Source organism: Eptesicus fuscus, chromosome 1, assembly GCF_027574615.1.
Source record: "Eptesicus fuscus isolate TK198812 chromosome 1, DD_ASM_mEF_20220401, whole genome shotgun sequence".
Lineage (NCBI taxonomy): Eukaryota > Metazoa > Chordata > Mammalia > Chiroptera > Vespertilionidae > Eptesicus > Eptesicus fuscus.
This window is the reverse complement of record NC_072473.1, coordinates 89,894,938-89,907,939: the sequence shown is the minus strand read 5'-3', so window position 1 is coordinate 89,907,939 and position 13,002 is coordinate 89,894,938. Positions and strand designations below refer to the sequence as shown.

The 13,002-nt window shown below is 39.8% G+C and overlaps 1 protein-coding gene and 1 pseudogene across 1 annotated transcript in view; both read right to left on the bottom strand.

Moving 5' to 3' along the window:
* DOCK11 (dedicator of cytokinesis 11) overlaps positions 1-13,002 on the bottom strand; it is a 203,221-nt gene that overhangs the window by 165,050 nt on the left and 25,169 nt on the right. The window lies entirely within an intron of this gene.
* On the bottom strand, positions 12,617-12,954 carry LOC103299983 (60S ribosomal protein L30-like; annotated as a pseudogene).

The window sequence follows — 13,002 nt, the reverse complement described above, 5'->3', positions numbered from 1 at the left end:
AAGCTGGTAATCCTAAAATAAATATGTATGTGCCATGTAGGTATTCACTCATCTAACCACTCGTGTATTTAAAAATACAAATGACTAACAAGCCTATTTATGCTATCATTGGAAACAAAACCATATAATTTCAATTTCACTTAAAAAGCAATAATAATTGCATGATATTTATCAGTTCAGAATGTAAAATTAGGCTGGGTTACTTCTGCTTAGATATTACACCAAAGGTCATTAGTTTCCTGGGAAATCTTTTACTTTAGAAACAAGTTCTCCTTAAGAATTCTAAGAATGTCTCTTCTGCAAGTCTAAAGTGAACACTCACTGGCTTCACAGAATCCCTCCTATAGCAATGGGAAGGAAACAACAGAAAGCTTAGCAGTGAGGCACAGGGCCAACTCAAAAATCTCCCTGGGCCACCACCATCACCCAATTCACCAAATTAAATTTCAGTTCAAGAAGGAACATGGCAACAGTTGGTTTAAAAAAGAATTATTTGGCCCAAAAGTTAGCAGCTCATTTTCACAATATTGCTGTCAGACTACAGTTTCAATGGCATCTGAACCCATTCTTATTGAAAATAACAATCTTATGAAAGAAATAACACACTCAAAAAGTAAGGGTTACTCAATGAGTCTCTTCTTCCCATCACTTCTCCACCTCCCTCCCTTGGGGATTTCTCCAAACCCTCTGGGCATTCAGCTCCCGTTGTGTTTCAGACATTTGTAGCACAGTTTGGAGTGCTTTCTCAACAGAGTATCTTAAAATAACACTTCGCACTCAAAATGGCCACTGGGGGCATGCAATTTCCGGCAACGCAGAAAAGAGAGTTTAGTGTAAGGCAAATTTATCAAGTCCTTACTATGCTCTAAGCCCTGTGCTGGCTGGCGCCTGTTAATGTAGTGATGAAAAGGAACCAGACTACCCTTGAAAAATTCACAGTTTAGTGGGGAGAAAAATAAACCCAAGACGGTCTAGTTAATCACTGAAGCTATGGTAACTTATAGCCCCACTTGGCTTCCATGCATCTGTCATACTCTCTCACTGCCACATCTTGTTCCAGCAAAGCGAATGCACAAGTGTTTTTGCATGCTCACGTGTGCAAGCCCATCTATATAAATCAGAAGATGTCCCTGTATGGGTATTTGTGGTCCCTGACTATCCCTGTACAAGAAAATGAATCAGTATTTTCCAAATTGCATGTTGTCTTCTACTTTTGTTGAAAACTCCGTAAGATTAGAGACTAAGTAACTGTCAGGAGTGGGAGGATGAGGAGCAGCAAAAGTGCTGTGACTAACAGAAAGGAGAAATGTCACTACTACACACTAGAGATTTCTAGAGGAGGACCCAAACCATAACTATATGGAATTTATTTCATAATGTTCAAAATAAACAGCATTTGACTTTGTTATGACCCTTTCTTGTCTAAATAATAAGATTACCTTCACCAGATCATTTCTTTTCCTCTTTTGCAATAGGAACTCCAAGTACTGAAGATCCTTTGAATTAATATAACTTGGTGATGATGCTAGGAGAGGGAAGACCATCTTTTTAATTAGTACAAACCAATTTGGCAAAACAGATGAACATATTTTAATAAAGATTGTTTATCAGAGCAAATCTTGGCACAAAATCCCACGTACAAATTGCATTCAAGACACTGACCTTTCTTAAAGCTAACAAGTAAGGGAAAAATCATGCTTCATTAGACCCATTGGGTCATGCTTAATCCTAATCCATACTCTGACTCATGTTCTTCCTCTGACAGCCCTTATTGTCTTTACTGACCATTGTGGCATTTACTGATAGAGAGCACGGAACAGCTTTGTGGGCCGTTTTGCTTAACAGTCTCCTTAGGAGGACTGTAATCATCTGGAGGGAGGAATATAGTGCCTTGTACTTTCTCTACCACTTGCTTAAGCATTTTATATCTATTATCTCATTTAATTATTTCAAAAACCCTGCAAGGGAGATTATTATGCCCATTTTACAGATTAGGAAATTGAGACTCAGGCAGGTCTAGTGTTACACATGAGTGGAGATGGGATTCAAACCTACATCTGATGGACTCCAGAATCAGTGCTCTTAACCATGATACAAACTAAATTTGAAAACATTTCCCCACCCTTGCTCTTATCACTTTTCATTTCCTTGCATGGACTTTGCATTTTAGGGTTTGCTAAAGCTTCCTCAAACTTCCCTATCATTTTAACCAAACTGAGATCTTGCCTTCTCATCAATCTGATGATGCTGAGCATGACTGGCTTAGAGAGTCTGTAATGCAATTGGATAAGGAGTTTTGCTTTTGTAAACTGTTACTTTCAATTTAGAATTTGCCATCAATGAATAGGGATTAGTACCTTAGATCTTTTACTTTGGGGGAAGGGGTGGGCTGACTCAACTTCAAGTGGGTAAGAATTGAATTACCAAAAAAAAAAAAAAGAAGAAGAAGAAGAAGAAGAAGAACCAATAAGATACTGTCAGGGGACCAGGTCTAATTCATCCCGGTATCCTTTACAGACCCTAGCAGTGAGCCCTGAGAACTACAAAGCCAGAAGCTTTTGTGGCTCATGAGGGACAACCAGCTGAGTAATACAAGGAGACTGATCTTACGTGCATTCGCCTTCCAAGCCAAAATGGCAGCACACAATGAGAGGGAAAAGTAATTGCTAACTAAGGCTTTCAGAACTAATTATCAGATCCAGCTTTAATTTAGAAACAATTTACTGTTCTAAGAATCAACAAAATAAGATTTAAATCTAATATGGAAACACTGAGGAAAATTAAAACACATTTTTTCCTCTTTAGAGTTTTTGCATAGGGAGGAAATCTTTTTAAATGCCAAATTACTTCCCTTTTCCAAGTCTATTTAGCTATTTATATAAACCGAAGAACTATTTTTTAAAACTTACAATGAAGTTATATATTTTTTAAAGTCATGAAATAAACAAGTCTGTATACATACTATATTAGTTCCAACTCAGTTAGCAAGTACTTTTTATTACAGTCAACTGAATTATGCAATAATCTAGATTATCTACTAATTAATAAATAAAATTTCAATGAACTCTATACCCCAAAACTTCATTTTAACCAATAATTTTAACTTTACTCAATATGCTGGCTTACAGGTAGGAAAACTGATTTGCATTCAATCACTCCTGACCTTTTGTGTTCATTTTGTGTTAATAGGCATATAAATGACTCAGATAAGACAAAAAGAGGTAAAAATGAAAAGACTTGAATAAATTGAGAAAATGACAAAGTACCTTTTTAAAAATAGAACACGCTTTGTATTCTTTAGAAAACCAATTATTGATGAAAAGAAAAATGTGCCTTGGTCATCTACACTAATAAAAGATAAAGATGCAAATTGACCTTATCTTCACGACACCCACAAGCCAATCAGGAGTGAATATGCAAATTAACCCAACAAAGCTGGTGGGTTAATTTGCATATGCAGGTGCCGTGCAGCCGGGAGCGGGACAGGATGCTTGCATCGTCACCATGGCGAGGACGCAGGCGTTCCACACTGCCCCAGCTGCTCTGGACCTCTGGGCAGTGTGGAAAGGCAGAAAGGCAACTCCAGGCCAGAGCGAAGGCAGAAAGGCAGCTCTGGCCGAAGCAAAGGCAGTGCCGGCAGCCAGGAGAAGGAAGGCCCATTCTTACACGAATCTTCGTGCATCAGGCCTCTAGTACATAATGGCTTTCTTCCTAACAATCAAACAATTAACAAGTTCACATAGACATACAAAATTATTGCAAATAATTCATTCATGCAAGGAGAAATTAGATCATATTCATTCTGTGCCTATCAACTAATTTATAACCTGCCTTGCATCTTGGTGCCCACTGTAAACTTTTAACAACAACAAAAATCTCAGATTTTTTCCTGAGTTTTATAAACAGAACCATAACATACCTTGCATTCTTTTTTTTAAAATATTTTTTATTGATTTTTTATAGAGAGGAAGAGAGAGGGATAGAGAATTAGAAACATCGATGAGAGAAACATCGATCAGCTGCCTCTCACACACCCCCTACTGGGGATGTGCCCGCAACCAAGGTATATGCCCTTGACCAGAATGGAACCTGGGACCCTTGAGTCTGCAGGCCAATGCTCTATCCACTGAGCCAAACCGGTTTTGGCATACCTTGCATTCTTAAGCAGAACAAAATGTAAAGGTAAAGTGCAATGATGTTCTATGGGTTTGTGGATTTAGTTAGCTAGATTACCATACCTTGGATAATCATCCCTTCGCTATTCAGCTATTTTACACACCCTCCACTTTTAGAAAAATGCCTGCCTTATCTATAATCTTTGTTTCCTTTTTTAAGTCAATTCCCTCCCTATTGACAAATGTCCTGTCACCAGACATACCATTTGAAAGAAGTGTCTCAGGGGTTGACCCTTATGAAAAGTTTTTTGAAAGTCTTAAGTAAAAAACCTTGAAGTGATGAAAATGTCCCACAATTGGTTGTGGTGATAGTTGTCCATTATTTGTGAATATACTAGAAACCACTGAAATATACACATTAAATGGGTGAGTTGCAAAACTATTTAAGAGAGAAAAAAATAACCTACCGACTGAAAAAGTGAAGGGATAAGCAGTACAAAATGGCAGATACAAAAGAGTCACAGGGATGTAAAATATAGCATAGGAAATATAGTCACCAATATGCATAGTGTCAGGTAGGTACTGGAAATACTGTGGGAACACCTCATAAGTTATATAAATGTTTAACCACTGTGCTGTATACCTGAAACATAATATTGAATGTCAACTGCAATTGAAAATTTTTCTTTAATAATAACCTACTCAGTTTCACTTCCCCATACCTAAAAAAGTCCCTCCAATATTTAGTAAGAGATAAGTCCTCAGTACAGACAGTACAGAAACCATGGTGCTCCTCAGTAAAATGGTTAGGTGTCAATGTCTGAGGATCCTACACTGTAGCCATAGATCCCACTGACCAGCCAAGCACAAAAGTGAGGTTGCCCCATCGTTCCCTGAGGGCTCTTCTGGAGATCTTATAAACAGAAATCCAAAGCACAGAGCTTAGCTCCATAAAGTCACTGAGCATCAACCAGGAAGTGGGCTACAATGCTAAGAAAACAAAAATGGACAAGATATGGGCCTTACACTTTATGAACTCATGGGCTCAAGGGATAGATAGACCACTAATGAGCGAATTAAAATATGATGGGGTAAGGGCTAGCATGTGGGACACAGAGAATGCTGTAGGTATACAGGTAAGGGAGAGATTAAATCCACTGGTGAAGAAGGCTCAGAGAGGAAGCAGCAGGTGTGCTGAACCTTAAAGGACTGAATAAAAATGCTCATGGCAGGCAAGGCGAATAAAGAAAGGCATTCCAGGCAAAGAAGAGAGCATAACAGCATGGAAGAGTAACAGCATGTTCTCAGAGTCTGAAGATGAACAGAATAGGGAGAAATTACCAAGATGAGCCGGAAAGGCATGTTTATGGAGGACCCCATATGCCAAGGCAATGAGTTTGGACTGTTTCTTATTGTAGGCAATGGGGGGCCAGCAGAGGTTTTTAAGCAGGGGAATGACATGAACAGATGTTTTACTCATATTTATTATGCATGGAAAGCCAGAAGGTCAGCTCTAATGGAAATTAATCCATAAAATGATAGCATAGGCTGAAAATTTGTCCTATTGTCTACATTTTCCAGGAGCAATATGCTGAATTATGGAAAACTACTCTTTTTTATTTTTTAAATTTCTTTATTGATTAAGGTATTACATGTGTCCTTATTCCCCATTGCCCCCCCACCCCGCTCATGCCCTCACCCCCCTGTTGTTTGTGTCCATTGGTTAGGCTTATGTGCATGCATACAAGTCCTTTGGTTGATCTCTCCACCTTACCCCCACCCTCCCCTACCTTCCCTTACTTAGGAAAACTACTCTTTAGAGTTTCATACAAAACTATTGAGGAAAATAAAGTAGGAGCTGTATCTGTGAAGAGCCTTTCTTTGAAAAGAAGAAATATGGTACTTGCATCTTCCTTGTGTGACAGAGACTAAATTAGCCTGAATATTTCATTGTAAAAAGATCAGCTAACGCCCTAACTGGTTTGGCTCAGTGGATAGAGTGTCGGCCTGCGGACTGAAGGGTCCCAGGTTCGATTTCGGTCAAGGGCATGTACCTTGGTTGCAGGCACATCCCCAGTAAGGAGTGTGCAGGAGGCAGCTGATCGATGTTTCTCTCTCATCGATGTTTCTAACTCTCTATCCCTCTCCCTTCCTCTCTGTAAAAAATCAATAAAATATATTTAATAAAAAAAAGATCAGCTACCAATCCGCACTTAGTTTGTTTCCACACCTTCTCTTCTTTACCCCCTAAAATTTTAAATATTTTAATTGATTTTTAGAAAGGAAGGGAGAGGGAGAGAAACATCAATTGACTGCCTCCTGCACATCCCCTACTGGGGATCAAGCCTGTAACTCGGACATGTGCCCTGACTGGAATCGAACCAGCAACCTTTCAGTGCACAGGACACCACCCAACCAATTGAGGCACATGGGCAGGGCCTTCCAACACCTTTTCAATGGCTAATTTGATCCCGCACCGTTTAACTTTTGATGAAACATAAGTTGGATCACAGTATTGCTTTGTTTAAACCCCTGTAATGGTTCCTCATAGCCTGCAGAGAAAAGCTCAAACTGTTCAAGGCTTCTAAGATCCAGCCTCCACCCCCAGCTTCCAGTCCAGGCCTTCCAACCACAGTGGGTAATCTCCTAATGGGCCTGTTATGCCATCTTTGCTGATCCTGAAACCTCTGCCTAGTTCTCCCCCAGGCCCACTGCATAAACTGCCAATCTTCTAGGTATAAATGGCCACTCTGCCTATCCATTGCTACCCACCTCCTCAAACCCAGGGCTAGTACCTGTACTTCCTTCCCATCCCAGCCCTATCACAAGATGCTGAGGTGCACTGCCTTTCCACTTCCTTTTTCTGTCTCCCCCCCCTTCCCACAACCAAAATGAAAGCTCTATAATTGCAGTCTTTGTCTTAGTCACTGCTTTGTCCCCAGCTCCCCCAAATTCTATCTTGAATGATTGAATGAGCAAACTACAAATCCATTGTCAATATCTTTCTAACTTTCAGCATTAAGATTTTCTGCCTCTCCCAGTTTTTTCAAGATGACCACAATTTACAAAATATTCACTGAAATACAAACATTTGGGTAGCTGTCCAAAGGAGCTCTGCTACTGAACACTTTCATAACATAAATAATTACCCATTAGTTTCTCTTTTGGTAAATTCACAATGTCATATATTAAACTTTCATAGAACCAGGCACACCTTCAATAAGAAATGTAAAGTGTTAGGAAGTAGAAAATCGTGTTGGTTGGGCATTCAAATTAAACCAGAAAGAAAGTTGATGATTCAAGCAAAGTTCCATTTGTGCTGGTAATAGTTTCCCTCCCCATTGCCAAACTTTCTCCTAAACAGCCTCTCTCTCCCCATCTTTCCCTTCCTCCAGCTCACATTTAATCTGTTTACTGAATGTGCCCATAGGGACATCTTCTTGCTTCTTCCCCTAAAAGTAATCCAAAGTGTATCCCCTTTACACATGCTCAGCAGCAAGAAGCACTCCCCCAAGTTCTGATCTAAGAATTTTGCAATGCTAACCCTCATCCCTTGCTAATGCCACCATGAGACAGACTTAGAACCCTGCCTCTACCTAGAGCATGTGGCTGAACCACTGTCATAACAACAAAATTATTATTTTCACAGAAAATCTCTATACCTTCTCCCCAGTACATTCTCCATAGACTAACATAAGCTCATTCTTTCAATATGACAGTACAATCCTGCCTTATTTTCATTATCATTTCAACCTGGACTCCCCACCCCCCCCCCCGCCCCCGCAACATGGGCAACAGTCCTCTTATTAACCCTTTATCATTCTGAACTACATCTACCACCAATTCCCAGCCCTGGATCAACCCCCATGCACACCACCCCCTTCTCCCCTCCCCACCCTCACTTATTTTTCTTTGCTGCTGCTGGGGAAAAAAATCCTGGCAGGGACTTCATTTACACAGACATAAACCCTAGGCTGAGCTGGGCTCTCAGTACCACCCTCAAGGCTTTTACTTATACCGGGTTAGCTCCCTAACTTAATAGAAGAACAAGACATTTGGGCTTTCACAGATGGAAAATCCCTTCTCTCTTAAAAAAGCCTCCTGATTGAATTACATAGCCTGACCCAAAGGCTGTGCTACTAAATCAAATGTCCCCACACTGATGTTAACAACACACATATAACTCTACTTCCTTCCACGTTTATTTGGCAGCCAACCCCTTTCTGGGTGCCACTTTCTCCGTTCCGAAAGTGACTCCTAATCTGGGGTCTTAAGTGATCATTAAGGCAATATGGGATGTGAAACTCTGATATTATATGGAAAATGCTCTGTGTACATCTTTGTAGGAAAAGGCGCCAGAGCTCTCCAGAATCTCAAAGGAGTGTGTGACCCAAGAAAGTTTAAGATCTACTGCCTTACTAACTACATATAAACAGGTTATGTTATTTTTATATAAGATGTATTGGTTTTTTATAATTATATTGGTATAATTATAAAAGCAATACATGTTCATTGAAAAAAACTTTAATCTGGGACTGAGGGTGGGGATAATAGTCATGGTGTTTGTAATGAGTAGTAAATAACCCATAGAGATCCAATGTACACTGTAATGAATACAGAAAATAATACTGAACTATAATTATGTAAGTGTAATAAATATTGCTACACTGGCTATCATACTGCAATATATAAATGCATCAAAGTAGCTCCTTGCACACCTTAAACATACACAACATTACACGTCAAATTTATTCAGTTTTTAAAAAGAAAGGAGAGTCCGGCCTGCGTGGCTCAGTGGTTGTAAGTCAACCTATGAACCGGGAGGTCATGGTTCAATTCCTGGTCAGGGCACAAGCCCAGATCGCAGGCTCGATCCCCAGTGTGGGGCATGCAGGAAGCAGCCGATCAATGATTCTCTCTAATCATTGATGTTTCTATCTTTTTTTTCTCTCCCTTCCTCTCTGAGATTAATAATATATATTTTTTATTTTTTTTTTAAGAATTGGAAAAAAATGAAACTTCTACTCTGATGGGGGGGGGGGCATTCTTTTTAATCAAAAATTTTAAAAAGGAAAATAAAAGTCACTTAGAATCCAACTGCCCATAGATGACTACAGTTGCCATTTTAATGTTCCTCCATCTCTTCTACTTTTTTCTCTTTCCACATAGGATTCACACTGTTGATTTCTGATAGTTACGGTGTTCCAAATAATATAAGATAAACTTCACAGTACAAAGAATTTGGGACAAATGTTCAAAAATCCAAGACACATCCACCAAGAAATATTTATTGAGCACCTCCTGTATGCATGACATACTACTCCAAAATAACAGAGGGAAATCCTTAACCAAGTTCCTCACACAAGGTGTTTAAAAATTCTAGAGATTTCAATAGGCTATGTGAAGCCCCAGCCTAAAAACAAGGCGGGGAGAGTAAGGCAGACAGCAACAATGATGTCATTGTAGACTTAGAGAAATGCAATTAAACCAATAGAAGTCAGGTTTTTTTGTAAATGATAATTTTCCTTTATTACCAAAATGTAGACTTTCATCTAACGATAAAAATAAATACATATGAGAACTATATCATAAAGGCCCTGGTAACCTCGTATGACCCATAAACTCATTCTGGGGGAAATTCCATGTTTTGAGCAATAACATTAGGGAGAAATTGTGGCCTCCTATAGTGGTGACTATTCAAGGGACAGCATATGTTTGCATGAGGAATTCCACTGTGTTTAAGGAGGAAGATCAGTGTAATTACTTCACCATCACTGCTTACATATTTCACAATCAAGATAATTCTGGGGAAATGGGATTACTGGTTCTCTGCTTTAAATATATATAAGGCAGAGGATGGGCCAGCTGAAGGATTTCTTGCCATCTAAATCCACTCTCTACAATGCAATTCTCATCCCACATTTAAATAATATCCTGTTTTCAAGCAGGAAAGCAAATAAATTTCTTTCCAGAATTCAAGGCAGAACGCCGTGAAATGCCTGAGAGCTTTCTCTGTTAGGTTACCCTATTCCTTGCTAAATCATTGAGCCTCTTCCTCTTTCCTCTGACCATTGGAGGTTTCTCTGAGGGAGCAATCGAAGCCTAGCCTCATAAGAGTTTCCTGGAATTCAGGAATGTACAAGCATCTTCTGTAGAAGCCTCAGCCTCTGGCCACTTTAAAGACTTGCCCTGCTTTCTTGTAAACACCACAACCAGAGAGCAGGCGCTTTCGCTTTCAGGCTGTAAATGAGGTGCTCATCAGGCAAACAGGCAGAGGCGGCCCCTTGTGATGCTGCAGCATCTTTCTCTCCCTCAGGAACCTGTGGCCAGAGCTTCTTTTGGAAGGCCCTGAGGTATTCAGGGGACAACATGGCTGAAAGGGACACGAAAGATAAGAGCCACACCCAGTATAAAGAGGACTTGAATGATGACTAAATGGGATGCTGCTTCAGGGCTCAATGGGTAGCATGAGAATGAGCAGACCTACAAGCCCTTTTATATACTTCCCATAAAACTGTAGCTAGAAGCCAGGCCCACTGACCCTAGGACTCTGTGCTCTTGCCAGCAGCAGCTCCCATGATGTGGTCATGGCCTGAGAACCACTGTGCTGCTGAGGAACGGCTTTGCAACAGGAGGCCTACAGTGGCAGCCATGGTTTTCACTACTCAGTGGCTTTTTATTGCTTTTCTGTTTGTGAGCACCAATATTTCACCAAGGAATGAGTAGGTGCTATTGTACCACCCATTCAGGAAGTGGTAGAAAGTGCCTGTCATTTCTACTGACAAAGGGAGGGCAGTTAAAAGTAAATGTGGTCAAATGAGTGGTGGAATTATGGGTAATGTTTTCCTTCTTTTTCCTTTTCTGTTTTTTTCCTGAAATGTTTCTCGCAAAAGTATTATTGTTATAATAAAAAGAAAACATAATCAAGTTTGTTTTTTATGTTCATATACACAACATAAAATTTACCATTTTAACAATTTTTAAGGGTGGACTTCAGTTGCATTAAGTAACTTACATTGTTTTGCAACCATCACCACTATCCATTTCTAAATCTTTTCATCATCCCAAACAGAAACTCTGTACCCATTAAACACTAATCCCTCCATCCCATGCACCCCTACCCCTGGTAATCTCTAATTTACTTTCTGCCTCTATTAATTTGCCTATTATAGGTACTTAATATAAGTAGAATCACACAATACTTGTCCTTTGTGTCTGGCTTCTTTCACTTAGCATGATGCTTTCAAGGTTCATCCATGTTGTTGTGGCATGTGTCAGAATTTAATTCCTTTTAAAGACTGAATAATATTCCATTGTACACATATTCCATGTTTTGTTTACCTGATGATGGACATTTGGGTTGTTTGGACCTTTTGGCTATTGTGAATAACGCTGGTATGAACACTGGTGTGCAAGCATCTACACATGTCCCCGCTTTCAGTTCTTTTGGGTATATATCTAGAACAGGAATTGCTGGATCATATGATAATTCTATACTTAACTAATTGAGGAACTTGCCACGCTCTTTTCCTCAATGGCTACGCCATATTACATTCCCACAGCAGTGCACAAGGGTTCCAATTTCTCTACACATTCCCCAACACTTATTATTTTCCATCTTTTCTATTGTTTTAAATATATACATTTTTTATTGATTTCAGAGAAGAATGGAGAGGGAGAGATAGAAACATCAATGATGAAAGAGAATCATTGATCAGCTGCCTCCTGCATGCCCCACACTGGGGATCGAGACCACAACTCGGGCATGTGCCCGGACCAGGAATCAAACTGTGACTTCCTGGTTCATAGGTTGACGTTCAACCACTGAGCCACACCAGCTGGGCTCCATGTTTTTAAATAACAGCTACTTGGTGTGAAGATGCATTTCATTGTGGTTTTGATTTGCATTTATCTAATGATTAGTGATGTTGAGTGTCTTATTGGTCATTTGCATATCTTCTTTGGAGAAATGTCTCTTCAAGTTCTTTGCCCAATTTTAAATGAAGTTGTTTGGTTATTAATCCTTTATCAGATATATGCTTTGCAAATATTTTCTCCCATTCTGCCTTCTCATTCTCTTGACAGTGACCTCTACTACACAAAAAATTTTAATCAATTCTATTTTTTTAAATGAAGATACAGGTAAAATCTTTAGGGAGCAGGCAGAAAGCTTAACGTATAGATGTGGAAGAGAATCCTTATACCTCTTTTTAGACTTCCTTTTATGGCCAAAGGAAGAACTGAGGTCTTCTCAATGAGGTAATAACTCATAACTCCTCCCCCCAACTTGACTTCTCCCTAGACATCTAATGCTGCAGGACACTCGTGTGCTAGTGAGAGTCACAGAAAGGGAACTCATGCTGGGTGTGGTAGGTGAGCCCAGTGGGGGCAGGGATCCTGTAGACTTTTAAGGTTCCTCAGTCCCACCCAGTAGACGTTCATTTTTTTCTTTTTTTAAAAACAAGCTCTGGACAGTTTTATTAAAAATTTTTTTGCGTGACTTAATTTTCACCAGTATGTTCTGGCATGCTTCTAATGATATAAGAAATCACCTGGGTCAGTGAGAGCCAGTGTGCACACTCTGTAGTATTTTCCATATGCTGTGCCCAATTCAATATTATTGCCACTGTAGTGATGGACACCAGTCTTGGCCAACATGGTATAGTACTCTATTTCCACAAGACTGGCAGTTGTTGGTGAGGCTGTCCAGTTTCACTTTGCTTGTCTGGTCATTTTCAGACTCTTGCCTGTTTCCCAGCACATACTTTCCACTTTTCATAACAAGTGGAGCCCAGAGTTGATACTCAAGCAACTTTTTTGTCTTCTTTGTGGCCACCATCTTCCTGCTTTTTATGTGGAATGGCCCTCAACCAAGAGCAGCATCAGA